This window comes from Mustela putorius, unplaced genomic scaffold (genome assembly GCF_011764305.1).
Source record: "Mustela putorius furo isolate JIRA1106 unplaced genomic scaffold, ASM1176430v1.1 tig00003923_pilon_pilon_pilon, whole genome shotgun sequence".
NCBI classification, from domain to species: Eukaryota; Metazoa; Chordata; class Mammalia; order Carnivora; family Mustelidae; genus Mustela; species Mustela putorius.
The window spans coordinates 2,393,405-2,414,111 of record NW_025422068.1 but is presented as its reverse complement, the minus strand read 5'-3'; the positions used below and the strand labels follow the sequence as shown (position 1 = coordinate 2,414,111).

General features: G+C 38.4%; 1 non-coding gene across 1 annotated transcript; it reads left to right on the top strand.

Annotated features, from left to right (window-relative positions):
- Positions 1-19,095: 19,095 nt before the first annotated feature.
- LOC123388917 lies at positions 19,096-19,200 on the top strand. Its single transcript, XR_006603438.1, has one exon. It is a non-coding gene; the product is annotated as a small nucleolar RNA U13 (small nucleolar RNA).
- Positions 19,201-20,707: the final 1,507 nt, after the last annotated feature.

Here is a 20,707-nt window from a genome sequence, read left to right as displayed (position 1 = left end):
CTCTCTTGCTCTGTACGTACACTAAATCAATAAATCCTTTTCAGTTCTCCCTCTTAAGAATCATTTTCACATGCCTTCTTCTCTCCTTACTGCCATGACCATATTTTAAGTCACTGTCATCTCTTGCCTACCAATGGCAATAATCTCCTCACCTGTTTTTACTATATCTACACTAGTTCCTTCCTGATTCTTTCATGATACTGACACATGACTGATTCTATAACACGTCCCCCTGGCTTAAATCCACTCAGGACAGAAGTAATATCTGCTTGTCACTGTTGTTCAGAAAAATAGTTAAGATTCCTCACATGACCTTTAAGATTCTGAGTAATGTGGTTTCCATACACTATTCACAACTTGAGCTGTTGTTCCCTTGGCTTTCTCTACTGTGGCCACCCCCATATGCTTTACATTCCTCAAACACACCATTCTTCTTTTATCGTCTTATGACATTTGCACCTGCTTGCTGTCACTTTGCTTGAAAAATTCCCTGCTACTATTCATTTCATTACTAATTCCTTTTCATCCTTTAGAGTTTGTCTTCAAAATCTTTTTCTTGGATAAGCTTTCTCCTACTCACTTTGTCTACATCATTTGGGCAGCATTTTATTCCATAAAGGAGTTGAGTTTACAATTAAAGAATTGGGTAATTGTTTGTATGGTGATTACTTTCTACACTAAAATGTAACCTTCTGTGGATATCTGTCTTGTTTGCTGCTTAATCCCTAGTACCCAGTAAGATGACTGTCCAATAAATAGCTCAAAACACTGAAAGAAAACATACTATCAAGGAAAACAAAATAAAAGTTTGAGAAATTTATTATGTTTCTAAAAATTAAAATAGAATTTCTAGCATCATTATAATATTGTTAATTAAATGGGAGAAATAGTTCAAAGCAGAATTGCAAATTTAGTCTTCCATCTTGGTGAAGAAATGAATGACTATTTAATGATTGGCATTGGGCCAATCGTCCAGTTGTCTGGAAATATGAATAAAGTAAGATTCCTAAATTCCATTTTAAACCACAATAAATTCTCTATGAACGTATTTGCCATTTAAAGATTTTATTTATTTATGTTAGAGACAGAGAAAGAAAACAAGCAGGAGGGACAGAGGAGGAGAGAGAGAGAGAAAAAAAAAATCTCAAGTGGATTCTACACTAAGCCTGAAGCCTGACTGGGGGCTTGATCTCACAACACTGAGATCATGACCTGAGCTGAAATCAAGAGTTGAATGCTTAACCAACTGTGCCACCCAGATGCCCCAAATGTAAATGCTATTTAAATGTATAATTGCATAACATTATAAAATTCCTAGGAGAGAATATCCATATATAGTTATCTAATCTTAGTCTGAATACAACCCATGAAATTTGACAACAGGCGTGAATGACACCTGCAATGATAAGTGAATTAAACCACAGAAAAAACAAAACACTATTGATATGTAAAAAGTGGTTGAAAAGGTACTCACAACAGGAGCAAAAAATTATTTTTTTAAAAGATTTTATTTATTTATTTGACAGACAGAGGTCACAAGTAGGCAGAGGCAGGCAGAGAGAAAGAGAGAGAGAAGGAAGCAAGTTCCCTGCTGAGCAGAGAGCCGGATACGGGGCTCAATCTCAGGACCCTGGGATCATGACCTGAGCTGAAGGCAGCGGCTTAACCCACTGAGCCACCCAGGTGCCCCAAAAAAAGTATTTTTAACACATGTGGCAGAATATAGGTTATTGTCCTTATATATTGTGTAACATCCTTACTATTATTTAAGGGATCTCTAAAGTGACAGATGCCTCACTTTCCAAGAGGCAAGTCATATTAAACACAATATTCTATGACAAGTTTTCATTGCTTTGAGAACCATGGGAATGAAAATAAAAATGAGATTTTACTTAATTAGAATGGCAATAATTAAATGAAGAATAATATGCAGAATTAGTTAACATGTGGGAAACAGGACCTTCTTATATGATGGTGGCAAGACGGTAAATTGAATAAATTTTGCAGAGGGCAATTTGGCAATATGAATCAAAGCCTTCAGAATAAACTCCTTTCCTCAGTCATTCCTCTTCTGGAAATTTAACCCGATGAAATAATCAATTAAATGTAAATGGGTATGTTTGACTTGTGGTCATATAAAGACCTAACTACAGACATGAAGAGGACTTTAGGACATAACTGTTCATTCACATTAGCCTTATTCATCATTAAATTTAATTTTCTCACTTTACCTCTTTTTTTAACTTATTGTGGTATTTTTGTGTGTTTTATAAATTCTTATATGCATGATGGTACAATTGCTTTCTGAAACAAGATGTAATACTAAGGCACAAACACACACACACACACGCACATACACAAACACACACACCCCATTTGTATTTATAGTTGTGGCTTTTAATAGAGTACCTAACCCCTAGAAACCATTCAATAGTATTTAATTAAACTTAAAGTCAGTATTTCACTGTAGGGATTATATAAGCAGAACCTACATGATCTATTTGTCAGGGATGTTTGTCTTATGAAATAAATAATTTTTCTCTAAAGTTCCTATCTGGAGGCTATGTCCATGGTATGCTTTATTAATTAATTTTGATATGCTTTTGTATATAGATTTGCTTCATTTTGCAGAAGCTCTCTCCAGGTGGATCTGAGATAAAGCTAGCAGCAACTGATGCTGAAACTGTCCCCTAAATGAGTCCCCGTATCTGTCCTGAAAACCATTAACACAAAAACTGTATATTGCAAAGGCAAATACACAGTGGTGTGCAACTTAGCAAGACCTTCCTCTTACTTACTGCATCATTATATACAAACTTGAATTTTCTTTTAAAGAAAGCCCAGGAAAAAAAATAAAATAAAATTTAAAAAGAAACAATATGAGGCGTTTGAGGTGGCGGGGGCGTGGGAGGTTGGGGTACCAGGTGGTGGGTATTATAGAGGGCACGGATTGCGTGGAGCACTGGGTGTGGTGAAAAAATAATGAATACTGTTAAGCTGAAAATAAATAAAAAATAAATTTAAAAAAAAGAGTCCAGAATTAGATTCCTTTTCACTGCTCTTAGTCATTAATCTCATGGCTGTGGGATAATGATGATTTTGATGTGTTTTTCCAAAGTAAGATCTTGAAGTGGCTGCGACATGCCAAGCCGAAAATTTTGAGTTTTATTTTTGACTGACAGAAACGATCATTCCTGGAATGAATGAACAAATATCAACTTGGAAAGATTAAAAAAAAAAAAGTACAAACAAAACTTAATAGAAAAGCTAGCTTTAAATAAAATTGCATGCAAACCACTGTATACAGTGTTTGGCTTTTGTGCTAGGTTAGGTTTTAAATAAACATGATGTTTCATTACTTTGCTTTGAAAAAGGATTTACTACTTTATGTATAAAACATACAGCTTGGTAATTGGACACACATTTTCTCAGTAGGAAATACTGCAGATACATGTAATTGGAGATTAAAAACAAGGATATCACTGTGGCCTAAGTCGGAAGAGGTTTGTTTACTAGAAATAAAATCTTCTTCTGGGGTGAGACTATGAACGAAACAAGAAATATCCTGATATCCTGAGGCCAAATCACCTACATGCAGGTTCAAGGAGTCTCTTACACTGCTAGCAAAGATCAAGATTTCTCAAACCTTGGTCTGAGTACCTTTTAGAATAAATTTCAGAATGCTTTGACCACTTGTGGTTTATTATTTTGTGAATTTCGTGGTCAAAATCGGACCACTCCTAAGTTGAATCTGAAACTCGATAAGCTTATTCTAAATTCCCATGTAGGATTAAAGGACTAAGAGCAGCTAAGTTAACCTGACAGAAGAATGAAGATGGGGTATTTATTATGGAACTGTAGTTATTAAAAGCGTGTTATAAGTTATGGAAAAGATCATAGTTAGGCCAACAGAGAAGAGGACACAGAGAGAGTCCCTGACACCATGGAGGATTATACAGGACAGAAGCAATATCTGGAGGAAAAGTGTTGACCTATTCACTGAGTGCTTATGGGGAAGTAGCAGTTCACAGCAGGAAAATATTGGATCTCTGGGTTATTCATAGGAAAAAAGAATCCGGGGCACATGGGTGGCTCAGTCCGTTAAACGTCCCACTCTTGGTTTCACTCGGGTCTTGATCTCAGGGGGGTGAGATGGAAGTATGAGTTGGGTTCCATTCTCAGCATGGTATCTACTTGAGTTTCTCTCTTTCCCCTTTCCTCTACCCCTCCTCCACTTGCAGTCATGCGCGTATGCTCTCTTGCTCTCTCTAACATAAATAGAGAACTCTTTAAATGAAAAAAAGAGAGAGAGAGAATTTGAGGAATGACTGGGTGTCGCAGCCAGTTAAGCATCTGCCTCCTGCTCAGGTCACGGTCCTGGGGTCCTGGAATCTGGGATTGAGCCCCATGTCAGGCTCCCTGGTCTTCTCCCTCTGCTACTCCCTCTCCTTTTGCTCTCTCTCTCTCACACAAACAAATAAATAAAATCTTTAAAAAAAAAAATCTGAAATCGATTAAAGAGCTAAGATTTCCAAGTAAAATTATTAAGCCCTTAGAAGAAAATGGAACATGTTTATAATTGCCTTAGCATTTGTAAGGATTTCTTACAAAGGGCAAAAAGAAAAAATTGATACTTTTGATAGTAATAAAATTCATGAAATTTTACATATAAAAGACAGTGTAGAACAAAGTTCAATGACAAATTAAACCAGAGGTTCTTTGTAATTCAATACCTGGCAAAGGTTTAGTATCTAGAATATACAAAGAAATGGTACATGTCACTAAGTAAGACATCTAATGGGTAAGATTATCAAAGAATGGGAACAGAGAAAAGCTAATAAATACACGGAAATATCCTCATTTGGAAAAAAGGAGCTGCAGATGTAAAAATAGATAAGAGGCCATTTTCATGATATTGTCAAATCATTCTTAGTGTATTGTATTGCCTCACATCTTGAAATATGACAATTCTTAAGTCTTTTTGAGGATGTGGGACTCCTCACATACTTCTGATGGTAGTATAAGTTGGTACTACTTGGCATAACAAAACTGGGAATATTTAGTAAAATCAGATACACACACACACATAATCTACAACCCATAATGTCTATTTTTAGACAGATTTATCTCTGTAGACTAGAGGAAATCTAACACCTGTGCGTGAGGGACATGTACCAGGATGCTTATTGAAGATTTCTGTATAATAGCAAAATACTGAAATTAACCTTCCTGATTTGTGTATAATAGCCAAATATTGAAATTAACCTTACTGAGGATGGTGTCAAAATCTAGGTAGATTCAGGTAACAGAAGGCTATTCAGTAGGCAAAATTAATGAAGTAGAGTTACATGAATGCACAGAGATGGATCTCAAAAGCAGTGTTGACTGGGGTAAAAAACAAGCCACCTGTTAGGGTAAATGCTAAAAAGATCAAATCAATTCCATACATCGGTGAAAGCATGTAGGTGTAGAGAAAATATCAAAACATGGATGGAAAGAGGAATCATCAACCGAGCACAGTTCTTAGCTCCAGAAAGGGAAGGGAGGAGGGAATTTCATCAATAGAGGTACAGATGTAGTTATAACTACATGAGGTTTTTTAAACAAGATTTTATTTATTCATTTGACAGACAGAGATCACAAGTAGGCAGAGAGGCAGGCAGAGATAGAGGGGGAAGCAGGCTCCCTGCTGAGCAGAGAACCCGATGTGGGGCTCAATCCCAGGACTCTGAGATCATGACCTGAGCCGAAGGCAGCGGCTTAACCCACTGAGCCACCCAGGCGTCCCCATAATGAGTTTTTTAATTAGAAGATCTGAAACAAATAATTTGAAATATTAGTACTAACTAAATGTGATATGAGTCTTTGATTTTTAAATATGTTTCAAGCATTTCCAATTAAAATGGACTTACTTATACAGAAAAGGTATGTTTTAATTTTTAAAACTACAAATGTTAAGTGATAAATTTTAATGTAATTATCCTCAGTAAAGGACACTTAATACAATCTAAAACAGTTTTTTGAATTAGAGAAACTTTATTTTTTCTTTGAAAATTTTGTTATGCTTGACTCATGTTTGCTCTCTTATCAAAGATCTGCTTTGAGAAAGGATTGGATCAGTGAATTCACATGGTAGTATAAAAGAAGTTAATAAAATTTGTTATCCCTTCCTGTATTATTTGGATCTCACAAGAGAAATCATAATTTTGATTTCTATCACGGGAATAACAGGCCAAAGTAGAGAGGGGCTAGGATTATTTTTGTAGTGTCATGAATATTGTCAAAGAAATTATTTCACATGTGAAGTATTCCACTGTAGCTGGGAATTATATACCCCATATTCTGCAAGAGGAGAAAGCAGTACCTCACATACCTTAGCAGTGTGGCCAAAATGCATAGATCATTTTTATTTTAGTTAGGAGTTCCATTAGGCTTGCATTCCAAAATGATGATGATGATGATGATGATATTTGATTATTGCAGTTCAAAGACAAATCAACCTTATGTTCAAGCAAACTCTTAAGTTTTTACTTAAATTCCAGGTAGTTAACATAGAGTGTAATATGAATTTTAGGAGTAGAATTTACTGATTTTACCACTTACATATAACACACAGTGCTGGTCACAAGTACCCTCCTTAATCCCCATCTCCTATTTTACCCAACCCCTCCCCACTTACCCTCTGGTAACCCATCAGTTTGTTCTCTAGAATTAAAAGTCTCTTTCTCTCCTCTCTCTTTCCCCCCTTTGTTTGTCTTTTCCCTTAAATATCATATATGAGTGAAACCATATGGTATTTGTCTTTCCCTGACTCTCATACTCTCTGGCTCCATCCGTGTTGTTGCAGATGGAAAAATTTCATTGTTTTTATGGATGAGTAATATTCCACCATCTATATGTATGCACTCACAGACAACACATCTTCTTCATCCATTCATCAGTCAATGGACCCTTCAGCTGCTTCCATAATTAGGCTACTGTAGATAATGCCACTGTCAACATTGGGGGTTCATGTATCTCTTTGAATTAGTGTTTTTGTATTCCTTGGGTAAATATCTAGTAGTGCAATTGCTGGATCATAGGGTGGTCCTATTTTTAACTTTTTGAGGACCCTCCAGTCTGTCTTCCAGAGTGGCTGAACCAGTTTGCATTCCTGTCACAAGTACAAGAGGACTTCCCTTTCTCCACATCCTCACCAATACCTGTTGTTTATGTGTTTTATCTTCACCATTATGACAGGTATGAGATAATAATATCTCATTGGGGTTTTGGTTTGCATTTCCCTGGTGATGAGTGATGTTGAGCATCTTTTCATGTGTCTGTTGGCCATCTGAATGTCTTCTTTGCAGAAATGTGTGTTCATGTCTTCTGCTCATTTCTTAACTGGATTATTTGGTTTTTTTGGTGTTGAGTTTCATAAGTTCTTTATATATTTTGATATTTTGCAAATATTTTCTCCCATCCCATCGGCTGCCTTTTAGTTTTGTCGATTGTTTCCTTCCCTGTGCAGAAGCTTTTTATTTTGATGTAGTCCCAATAGTTTATTTTTACTTTTGCTTCCCTTGCCTTAGAAGACGTGCCTAGAAGGAAGAGACTGTGGGATATTTCAGGGAAATTACTGCCTGTGCTCTCTTCCAGGGTTTTTATGGTTTCAGGTCTCACATTTAGATCTTTAATCTGTTTGAGTTTATTTTTGCATATGGTGTAAGAAAATGATCCATGCAAGTGGATTTATTTGCAAGTAGTGTCCAGTTTTCCCAGCACCATTTGTTGAAGGGACACGTTGGATATTCTTTGCTACTTTGTCGAAGATTAATTGACCATGTAACTGGGCTCATTTCTGGCCTTTCAATGCCAAACAAACTATGTTTGACTCTATATATAGGCACAATGTTGGTGGGTTTAGAAGACGTGGGCTGAGATTAGAATCTCTATAGTTTAAAGTCTATTTGTTTCACAGTAGAAATAGCTGTTCTTTTTAGAGTGAGTCACCAAAGTGGTTGCTTTTCTTTCACTCACTTTCTAAACCTATTTAGGCTCACAATGCTGACTTAAGAATAAAAATATACTGTATATGATATTTATTCCATGAAAATGCACAGTTCGGTGGTTATTTATTATGAATGCATCTTTAACTTCAGGAGCCTTTATGGATGTACTTTTCCTTTTTTCTCTTTTAATTGGAATATTTTTAAATATAAGGATTAGATGAAAGGATAAATTTAAATTGGATTATATTTTGGCCAGGTTGCTGTTTCTGTTACTTTCTTGATCTCTCTTTACTTTTATCCTCTTACATTTTGGTTAGCCATTTCGACGTGACTCTTCAACCAGGAAATGTTAACAGTCTCCTCCTAAAAGTAACAACGTTATCCTACTCAGTTACAATAATACACCTAAAAAATATTTTACATTCTGCATTTGGTTTCTAAACCTAAAGCACTTTTTCCTATTTCGTCTGAACAATTTATCCATAATAATGTGTTCCCAAATATTGTTGAGATTATGAACTAAGTTTTTTTTTAAGTTTTCTATTTCTTTTTTTAAATAAATCAAGTTTACAGTGGCACATTTGCTCATGTCCCTTGGAATATTCTCTTGGTTTCTAACTAGAGAATGCTCTCCTCCTTCTAGTGAGTTTTACTGGGCAGGCTCCCAGTGTAGGAAAGCAGGTCAAAGGTATTTGATATTAATGATTAATACCATAATAATATTAATGATTAATCAATGAGGGATTCCCTCTCCCAGTGACTATATGGCTCTCTGGTCAATGCTTGTAGTCCAAGAAAAAGGAGAGAAAGAGAAAGGACTATTCTTTATCTCTCTCTAGTTCAGTGTCAATTCAGCAGCTAGTTAGTTGTAGAAAGTAGAAGAAAGGGTCACTGGTCACTTGAAAGGCAGTGTCTCAGCAGGGCTGTTCACTACTTAGTCCAGCAGTTTGTCTTTCAGCTCTTCTGGGTGTAGGCACTGTCCTTCCCCTGCCTGGCTGAAGCAGCTGGTGGAACGGACTTCTTTAGAGCAGAGCAGCAAGTATTTCCAGCAGTCAGAGAGATAGTACTGTGGGCTCCAGGTCAGTTAGATAGCTGCCATATGATGGAAAGTTCTGTCACTGTGGAACAGTCTCTATCTTTACATGCTTTTTTCCTCCTCTGGCAGAAATCTTCAGTTAATGAGGACACCATGTTGGTCTGCCTCATGTTGGTCTCCCTTTTAAGAGCCACCTTAATAACGGTCCCACTTTGCTTAGGGGAAGACATATTTAGGCAGGATAACCCAGGATGTTCCTATCAGTTGATAAAATATTAAAATTCTTTCGTAAAAATCTTTCAATACCCACCTGGTGGTGGGTATTGAGGAGGGCACATATTGCATAGAGCACTGGGTGCAGTGCATAAACAATGACTCTTGGAAGGCTGAAAAGAAAATTAAATTTAAAAAATTAAAATATTTCCCATAAGTTTAAAAAAATATATAAAGTGCTTTCATAAACCTGTGCTCTTCATACATACCAGCAAATAAAAGGTTAATGCACAGTAAAGGTCTTTATCTATTTGGTTTGACATCTGAGTTTTCTGATCTTAAGTGTCTTATTACCTCTGCTTGGGGACTAGGCATATAAGTTAAAGGCCAAAAGGGAGCTCTTTTTAAATTCCCCCCCCCCACGCATATTCACACCAAGAAAATTAACGTGGAAAAGAGTCAAGTGTAGAATGAACTGTGTTTAATGTTTATCAAGGGATGCGTTGGCATCAACACCTATTGTTGTGAGGGGAAATGAGCTAGATTGGGCAGAAGGAGAAGTTGAGGTGCCGTGTAAGCCAACAACAACCTATGCTGACACCTCAGAGTGCTTGAGATGGAGCTCCAATGAGCCATTATAGACGTTCCTCATTGGGACCAAAAGGCCAGGCCTTTATATCCCTCTCTGTTGGTCTCTCTGCTGTGCTGACTTGCAAAGGGTGTAATCTAGGGTGAGTTTGCTCTCTGCAACTGAGGCAGCCTCCAAACAATGTTGGCAACTAAAGGGTTTCTGCTGACAAGACTCCCAGTAAGACAGACAAGTCCTTCTTGGAAGATAGATGGTACCCATCCTGTGCTTATTCCAAATCAGTGCTATGGCTTATTACACCACCCAATGAAGATTAATAGGCTTCAGCATCTTTATTTTTTCAAAAGAAGCGCTTAAATCAAAATTTTTTTTAAAGAATTTATTTATTTATTTGACAGAGAGATCACAAGTAGTCAGAGAGGCAGGCAGAGAGAGAGAGGAGGAAGAAGGCTCTCTGCAGAGCAGAGCCCAATGTGGGACTCGATCCCAGGACTCCGAGATCATGACCTGAGTCAAAGGCAGAGGCTTAACCCACTGAGCCACCCAGGCGCCCTAAATCAAATTTTTGAAACTGGAATATCTTTTTTTTATTGTAGATGCACGATATTTAATTTGGGCTTCCATAGACCATAGGCATTCTTGTATGTAGGACTGGTATCTTCCTGTCATCTAGTGATTTTGTTTTCCCATTTCTTAGAGGACATCCTTCTTTTACTTCTCTATTTCTCCTGTATTTTCTCCATAGTCTTTATAAAATTAGCCCCCTCTCAAGTAAATAACAAAAAATCAACTCAGAAGAGAGCAATAATACCAGGGTCAGATTAATGTAAAGAGAAGAGTGACATTATGGACATTGGAAACCATTTCCCAATTCATTGGCTATTGATGGCATTTGTATCTGGTTCACATTTGAAGCGAAGCCATATTGTTGAGTTTTCTCAGATTTCCCTGCCATCGTTCCCCCTCCGCCTGCCCTCCACCCCCACAGATTTTTCTGTAGATGAGAAGCAAATGCCTAGGAAGATCCTAGGCATTACATTCTGTGTGCACCTTGCAGAAACTGGAAAACAGAGCTCCAGGTGAAGCTCCCAGGCTGTGCTTTATTGGTGGTACAATTCCAGGCAGCAAGAGTGAGGCAGGAAGGCCCATAGAACTGGGAAACAGTACAAGTTACTGAGGATAGTTTCACAAGAAGATACAACCCATTTCTTGGTCACTCTGGGTATTGCCGGAGAAGCTTTCAGAGGGGAGAAAGGACAAGGAATTTATCTTCTTGACACTTCTGCTCTCCTGTTTCTTGTTCTTCAAAGGATGTCCCAGGGGCATGAATTTCTCCATAATTCCAGACTACTTAATGTATTCCCACCTAGCAGTCACTGAAATAGCCAGTTCCCTCTTCCTACAGCATGACGGCCCCTCTGGCTTTGGCATATGTGAGTAGGAGCAAATTCTTCACGGTTCCCCTGACATTGTAGTAGAAGCTGTGCACCATCTTGGCCCTCATTTCTGGGAGGGCTGAGGCCTCCGTAGTTGTCAGGAAACAAGGCTGGCCTCACTACTTGGGGTGCATGTTCTGGCAAGCCACACTGGTCTGGATGGAGCTGGTTGAGGGATTCCCCCAGCTGATCTAGACTCCAAGGAGCCCAGAACAGCAGCTCAGGTGAACCTGACTCTGGCACAAGTAGGCCTGGGTGTACACAGCCAGACACATCTGGGAATGGACACAAATGGGGCTCACTGTAAACCACTGGATAAAATTCCAAATGGTTTTGTATCCACATAAATAAAAACAGCAGTCTCTATGAACTCATAATAAGAATATAGAGAAAGTCAAGTTATCGTGTGGTTTCACTCATATGTAGAATATAAGGAATAGCAAGGAGGACCATAGGGGAAGGGAGAGACATATGAAGGGGGAGAAATCAGAGAGGGAGATGAACCATGAGAGACTGTGGACTGCAGGAAGCAATCTGAGGGTTTCAGAGGGGAGGACGATGGGGGAAAGGGGTAACAGGGTGATGTGTATAGAGAGGGGCACATGTGATATGCACAGGATGCTATACTTAAATAATAAATCACTGAACACTATATCAGAAACTAATTATGTACTATTTAGTGACTAACTGAACATAATAAACAAATAGAGAGTAGGAAATCACTCTAGAATCATGAAGGCAAGGTTCCCCATCATTATTATGAAAGGAGCTGCCAAGTAACTTACTCAAAGTGACAGAGAACCTTTGAGATCAAAGAGTAGAACTCAGGTCTATAGATTCATAAGCCAAGGATTTTGTTCACTGTAGTCTATTGTCCCTCCTTGCATACCCTGAAATCTTTAAATAAATGGATCTTGGCGAAAATGATAGCCATCTGGGGTGCCTGGGTGGCTCAGTGGGTGAAAGCCTCTGCCTTCAGCTCAGGTCATGGTCTCAGGGTCCTGGGATTGAGCCCCACATCGGGCTCTCTGCTCAGCAGGGAGCCTGCTTCCCCATCTCTCTCTGCCTGCCTCTCTGCCTACTTGTCATCTCTCTCTCTCTGTCAAATGAATAAATAAAATCTTAAAAAACATGATAGCCATCTATTCAACCCTCTAGTAAAAGTCATATGCAAGGCAATAAGCATAGAAAGAGTTCAGTTATTAATGTTTTGAGAGGATCTGCTGATGTCACAAAGTGAAATCCGGCCAGTTGTTTTAGAGTAGCAATGTGGGTATCCCCCATGTTAGTACCAGCAGTGACCTTACCGGTAATCCACGTCCTGAAATTCCTAATACAGAGTTGATGGACTTCTTCCTAAAGAGACTCACTGATAGGATGTATAGAACTTTGTGCTTGTGTGTGTTTTCATGGGAAGAAGTTTTATAAGTTTGTGAGTTCATTAAAAAAAAAAAAAAAAGGCAGTTAGAACTTAAAAGAATGAAGAGTTGAGGGAGGAAGAAGAGAAGGAGGAGAAAAAGAAAAAAATATCCTTCTTGGCCTGCCTGGTTTTGCCCAGGAGGAAAGAGAGACTTAGAGAGTTGCCAGCATTCTGGGTTCATAACATGTACAAGTGGCAGGATTGGGATTAAATCCAGTCCCAACTGCATGCCAGGTCCCATGCAGTTTCCCGCTAATGGAAACTTTCCCTGGGTGATTTTGGACCATTGACATTTTTTTTTTCCCCATATGATCCAAGAGTTAGAAAACAATAGGAAAATAAGGAATTTTTGTTCATTTTTTTTTTAAGAGAGCTTCTAGGTCAAATGTCTGTATTTTTGGTATATGTGCTGCCGAAGTGAGCCCAAATGTCTATATTTTTGGAAGAGAAGAAAGTGAAAGCCCAAGAGCCTTTCTTGAGATGGCAGTCAGGTAATGACCCTTCTGATTTGGACTCTGACCTGACTCCTCCCACTCCTTTGACTGTGTGTTATTACTGTATCAGAAAACCTGAAGGCTGAGCCGAAATTAATGGAAATCATATATATTACACATATTTTCTCAGTTGCACATCTACAAAAACAACATTTATAAACTTATTCAATGCTGAAATCTCATTTTCTTGGGAAAGATAATGTGAGAAAAATAATTTTTTTCCGTTTTTTAAAAATTTATTTATTTACTTTAGAGAGAGAGAAAGCAGGGGAAAGGGAAAGAGAGAGCATCAAGCAGACTCCTTGCTGATCACGGAGCCTGATGTGGGGCTCGATCCCACAAACCTGTGATCATGACCTGAGGTGAAACCAAGAATCCTATACCAAACCTATTGCACAACCCCCATGGCCCAATAACTGATGTTGAAACTGATGTTTTTAACTTGAAAGTTGTAGATAGCTATCATGACTCCTGAATCATGCCCTTCTTGTGACAAACACACTGTGAGACATAAGCTGTTATTTCTGGCCTAAGTATGAATAACAGCTTAAATGGTAGAAATTATCTAGCAAACTTGTTAATTAATTTTTACTATATATCTGTAGTAAAATTTGTAAGTGGTTTTTTATCTTTTAATACAGATTTGTTGTTGTGTTGTTGTTTGTCTCAATAACAATTCTGGTTTCAAAGAGTGTTTCAGTGATCTTTCTAAAGGTACAAACCTAGTCCTTCCAGGATTGGTGACTTCGTGGGGAATGCTTGTGGACTGGTAAGGTTTTTGAGTTTTTCTACGTTCTTGGCTTATGTTTTCTTTCAGCATAAAGCCGTCCTCTGTTTATTACATGCTGTGTTCCTTTTATTCATTTTCTCTTTCCGCTGTAGTAAATTTGTCTAAATGCTATTTTTTTTATTCTTTTTCTTGTATGATTTGATAACTTGGCAACTCTTTCTAGACCCTTTATATGCCCTGAAACATTACAGTGAGTGCTACGTGATTTCTTCCTCATCTAAAATCTGTCTTCCGAGATTCATCCTGAGGACAGACTTTCTGCAGTGTGTGCATGGGGGGAGGGGGGGTGAAGGACACTACAACACTAGAGGGTTCCTGGGCATTCAAGCTTCGTTAACTATCCTGAACCTTTCTTCCTTCCCCTTGTCTGGGAGGCATCCCTGTTCAGCATCAGAATGGCCCCCAACCTCAGATAATTCTTCTAATTCCATTTGGAGAAGCTGAGCCATGGTCTATGACCAGTTCAAATGCTCTCTCGTCTTTGCAGTCATTCCCACTTCCTCATAATAGAAGAAAGAAATACAGGATTTTTTTTTTTTTAAGCATTTGTATTGAAAATCTGATTGTGCGACGGGGTGGTTGGGGCAGCTAGGGGGTTCGGTTGGGGGAAATTGCAGCCAAGCCGTTGAGCAATGGCTTCCTCCCATTCAATCTCCGATTCTTCTCATCTCCTTCATCTTTCATCTTCTGTGTAGTTAAATGTCAGTGTGTTCTTGGAGATAATAAGCTCCAAACGTTTCTGAAAGTGTTTTGCTTTCCCTTGATAGTTTTGATGCCCCTAGGGAATCACCACAATGGTGATGTCCAGGGGTTTTCAGTATCCTTTAGAGCGACTCAGAGGAGGGTGGGTGGGGACTTCTCCTTTTGTGCAAGGGTCCACTTCCTCTTCCAGAATCCCCAGCTCATGCTGCTCTTTCTTTTATTCTCCTGAGAGGAATTATTTTGATACTTTTTAGAATCTTGTTGTCTGATCTAGTCCCATCTCTCTTCCCAAGGCAAAATGAGTAGGGTTTGGAGCTGCTTGGACTGTCCCAAGCTAAGGCATATTAATATTTTGAAACTTCCATTAAGTTATTTTCCTACCCTTCGATCATTTTCCTTGATTTTCTCCAGTATATTTTTGTTGTGTTTTAACTATTTTTTTGCCTTTTTTTTTTTTTTTTTTTTTTTTTGGAAGAGAAGTTTTGTTTGCTCTCTTGATATTTGTTTACTCTCTTAACATTGAAGTCTGGGAAAGATAACTTCTTTTTAAAATGCCAAATATGAAAATCTTCACAGAAGCTCTATTTTAAGCATGGTTAATGGACTGAAGAGCCTAAAAGAGGGAAGGGAATATGAATATTATCTCACTGTTTCCTTCCCGTTCATTTCAGCCCTTACATCTTTAGTATGTGTTTCTTTTTTTTAAAATTTATTTATTTATTTTCAGAAAAACAGTATTCATTATTTTTGCACCACACCCAGTGCTCCATGCAATCCGTGCCCTTTATAATACCCACCACCTGGTACCCCAACCTCCCACCCCACCACCACTTCAAACCCCTCAGATTGTTTTTCAGAGTCCATAGTCCCTCATGGATCACCTCCCCTTCCAATTTAGTATGTGTTTCTTAACCTTGAATAAGAATAGTGAGAGAAAACAAGTTGGCCGGTCTCAAGAAATGTCCATCACTGTGTAACCTTGACCTGATGTGAAGGGAAGCAAAAGCAAGCCTGCTATGCACCTGTTTGAGAAGTCCCATCAGCTGAAAGTCTGTTTTTCCTTTCACTGGATCTTCTGCCTAGTCATCATGTGCTCTATCAAGGTTATCAGAATGCCCTTGAATCTCAGTGTTCTCATTATTCCCAGAGACAAAGGGACCAGACAGTGTGACTGATATTCTGAATCTGAATTGCTTCCTCCTCTGCTCCACCCCAACACACGGCACAGGTGCCCATACCCATGTGGTCATCACAGCCTACGGGTTTCCCCCAGATGTCATGTTGGAAATACGATGTTCACAAGTGTTCTTGGTGGCTTGGCTTGCCCCACTGAGATCATTTGTAAGTCCCTGTTAAGATCACCTTTCACTGAAGGTTAACAGCTTCGGTTACTAATGGGTAGGTAGGTAACGGCCTAGTCGGGGAAATCAATCAGGGCTACTGGGCTGACCGTGCTGCCAAGACTCCCCACTGTTCCTCATGGCTACAGAGTTCCATTGACTTCATAGGAGCCTCAGAGAATGGCCAGGACTGAATGCAATCTTTTTATTCAGCAGTGAAAGTTATACTGACTTCATCAAAGTCAAGATGTCAGGCAGATAATTGAATTAAATTGCCACAGCAGCATCTCAATGTTGGGACTGTTGGTGTATATTCAGGGAGGAAATACTTAACAAGGCCACAGACATACACACAAACACATACACCAGTGTACGTATATGGGAGTAGGTATGCATATGTAGAAGAGAATCTACGTATATGTATGCATGTGTGCTTGTGTATGGAAAATTCTCTCCAGTCAACAACAGAAAGAATCCGATTCATAATCATGAAGCATATAGTTCTTATTCTGAGAAGGTAGTCTTTATCAAAATGTATGCTCTATTTGATAAATGAGTAATAGTAAGAATATAAAAAGATCTAGAAATCATTGGCACAAAGAAAAAACAAACAAAAGAAAAATAATTTACATAAAAGAACTGGATCAGAATCACTGTTTAATAAATAGTAACTTGCTATCATAACAATTCTAAAGCCTTGTCTTTATTAACTATTTTCTTTATAGAATACTAACTTCCAAAAAATACTTTGAGGCAATATTTAATAAAAATATATTTTTAAAGATTTTTATTTATTTATTTGACAGACAGAGATCACAAGTAGGCAGAGAGGAAGTCAGAGAGCGAGGAGGAAACAGGCTCCCTGGATGCACGGCTGGATCCCTAAGGTCATGACCTGAGCTGAAGGCAAAGGCTTTAACCCACTGAGCCACCCAGGCACCCCAATAGAAAATATTTTTTAAGACTGTATAACTATTTAATAAATGCTAGGAAAGGGAAGGAGAGACTTATATTATAAGCCACGAGGAATAAGTTAAGCTAGAAAATCCGAAACTAAGGAAATCTACAGCTGTTGAACACAAAGTTTGCCTCTAAGTTTCTGAGATATCGAAGAAAGAAGAAAAACATAATGAGATGTAGCTATAATAAATAAATAGCCAAGAATCACACTAGTTTCCCAGAACAGAATAGCGTTTCCCTCTCTGTGCTGTCCATCAGAAATTTCCCGTCTTTATGTGAGTAGGATGACCTACTTGTGGTTTGTTAAGGGCTTTTCCACTTTAAAACCTGTAATTATTTATATAAAACTTGCACTGTCAGAAGTGTCCTTATTTGGAAATTATATTATGTGGTCATTTTCTACACATCAAAACACACGACTGATATAGGTTTTATGAGACCAGAAACATACATTATCTTAGAGACTCACATTTAAGAAACAGGAAGGACAATTACAAATACAATATTAGGAAGAAGACATAATATTTCTTTAGAGTGAAGTAAATCACAAAAGATTAATACTTTTAAAAGTTGAGAAACTATTAACGGGCTGTCGTAACTCAATAATTGTTTTTTCTGCATTTGTTGGCTGGATACTCTAAGAATAAACACCTCTTTTGAAGCAACAGTTTTATTCTAGAGGAAATAGTATGGTTGTTAAAATTTATGATTACTGAGAGTTTCCAGAAGTTTGAGCTTTGTAAGACGTTTCTAACATTACATAACTTTTCACAATTGTTTCCACATTTGGGGAAACCTTTCCATTTCTTCTATGTATGAACTCTGAGATTTTCAGAGAATTTATATTTCAAGATTTCTTGGGAGAACTAATTTTAAATCATCTTTTAACTGACAACAAACATCAGCCAGTATGCCTTGATATTTTGGCTATAGTGACATATGAGTTTTATTATTTTTGATAATGTCAGTAAATTTGTTAAATCAAAAGAGCAGAAATTTTAATTTATTCCCAATATACTTACATGATGTGTGCCTCTTCCTTTACCAGATTATTGAAAAAAATCAAGGAAAGCTCTCTTTTCCTCTTCAGGATTTACTGCTTCGGGTATGATCTGCCCGCTATTTTCTCTGGAAGTTCTAGCCTTTAGCAACAGAAAAGGTGTGAGATATACAAAGATAAAATCTGAAACATTTGGATGTATAAGATATGCAGTTTCTCACACAGATTTGCTGTATATAGGAATGCTATAGGTGTGTGTCCTACTAAGAAAGGAATCCTGATAAATCTGTTTCTCCCCCATTTCCATAAAAAGAAGAAAAAAGGAAGTATGGTGTTCTTAAAATTGCTGATACTGCATTGTTCAGTCTGTCGTTGACAGGCAGAAAGTTCTGTGTTCGCTTAGCACTGATGAGAGCAGAATCCTATGAACGCTTTTACCTCTATAATAATCGGAAGTGTTTTTGAAAAAGTAGCTGTGCCCCTATATACTCCCAACCTTGTTTCTTCCCTGTGACTCTTGTTCTTCCCTTGCTAGTCATGCTATGACCTCAGGCTCTGCAGCTTTGTAGCAGGACACTGGGGGAGTTGGCACAATCCATGCCTGGATGAGTAAGACAAGCCTAATTTTCCACTCAAGTTACTGCCATCATGTTACATAAATCCAAAATAAATGTATGGCTGACATGAACTCCTTTGAGGTACCTCACATTCTTGGAGCTATAGGAATAACCATCAGACAACAAGAGGGGAAACATTTCAGGCCCCAGACAGGGTTCCTAAAAGGGTATAGAGTAAAATATTTTATATTTGCAAATTTTACCAAAGTTGTTGACTTTCTGAAGCAAGTATTCATTCCCCTCCCAGGGCCTTGGAAGGTACACATGCAAGTGAGGGGCCCTGTAGGTTGAACTTTGTCCAGTTCATGATCAGTCTGCCTCTGCCCATGTACTATACAGGGACACCCCACGTGGCAGACCTTGGTCAAGATCTAAGGCCAATCAAGCTGTAGGAAAGAGTTGGGTAAAACCAGCTCCACAAAGGCTTGGAATACATACAGTTTTCTAGTGATCAGGCAGGTATCAAATTTAGAAAATCTGAATGACTAAATATCTAGCATATCCTCAATCATTTTGTAGTTCATGAGCACAACAATTGTGTGTTCACAAACATTGGGAGACTTGTGTCTTCCTGAAACCTTGTTACGACTTTGGTAGGTGACTTGTCTGAGGTGGGAAAGAAAAAAAAAAAAGTGTAGCATATCCATTTTGATATCAATACTCTAAGCTGAACGTTTTCTTCTGAAATAATTCAAGTGAAAATAGCCGAGGAAGAGATTGTCTGTTGCCAGTCCAATTGCTATCTCTATGTATAGACTGTAACAAGGGCAACACCAGACTAACTTCATTAATATCAAAGCCTGTGGGGGTGAACCTGCTGTTTTTCCAATGTGGTCTCCAGAATACCGACTTTTCTTGGTAGACGCTACTAAAATTAATTTACATATCTATTAAAATAATTGTCTTCTAAAAATGGATTTGGAAATTCCTAAAATCCCTAATCATTCTCATTTTAATGATTTTTTTTTCTCAAAATTGCTGAGGAAAAGAAACAAAATAAAGGCTTTTCTATAAATTCTTTATATCTTAACTCAGAAATCAAAATAAAGGAGTTGAGAGGAGGCAAGACATGGCTTCAGTAATCTCTTCTTTCTTTGGGATGAAGTCCTCCATGGATGAGAAGGCAGATGAGGCCAAAAGTTTCTTTGGGACCTATGGGCAGAGAGTGGGACTGCCTCTTGAGGAATCCCAGGCAAAGCAGTCCCTCTGCTAAACTCTCTTTGGGAAGGGTGTGGAGGGGTGAGTCTCATTCTGTTTTACCCATGAATTCTTCGGGTGTTAACAGGCCTGATTATCAGAGTGTGGATGAGTAAATCTCAGGTTTCATTTTCTCCTGTCTTTCTAAATAACCCTTGGTTCATTTTCTGTTTATTCCCTGTATTCTGATCAGTAATATGCTGCACAAAATTGTCCTTAGCTTTTCTGGCATCTGTCATTACTACCATTTTAAGGCAGTGAATATATTTGTAGGATATTGAAATCACTATAGAAACGTAAAGATGGATGGAATTTAAGATGGACACCCTAATGTTTCTGCAAGGCTTGGCTTTAAACAGAACAGATTTTTCTCTTTTTCATTCTTGAAGCCTCCCTCTCCCCTTGATTTGTTTTTCTGTAGAATCCTTTGTTCCAGGAACTCAGAATTGATGTGGACATTGAGCTGACTTTTACTCAGTCATGTGACTTGGTGGGTTGGCGCCTGAGCTCGTCAGAGACCACCTTGGAGACATGATGAACACGGCGGGGCAGCACATACCGATTCCTCTCTCAACCGCCCAGATCTTGTATTTCCTTTCACACCCCACACCCTTTCCCTGCCCCAGTGAGTCTGCACATTTTTGGTTTTGGGTTTTTTTTTGAGATTTTATTTATTTTAGAGAGACATAGAGAGAGTGTGTATGAGGGCAGGAGCAGAGGGAGAGGGAGAGGAGAGGGAGAGACACTCTGAAGCAGACTCCAGGCTGAGCACCGAGCCTCACATGGGGCTTCATCCCAGGATGCTGAGATCATGACCTGCGCTGAAATCGAAAGTCAAATGCTCAACGGACTAAGCCACCCAGGCGCCCTCAGGTCTGCATTTTTGAAGGCATGCTGCCGCCGCCTTTGCCTGGCAAAGCAA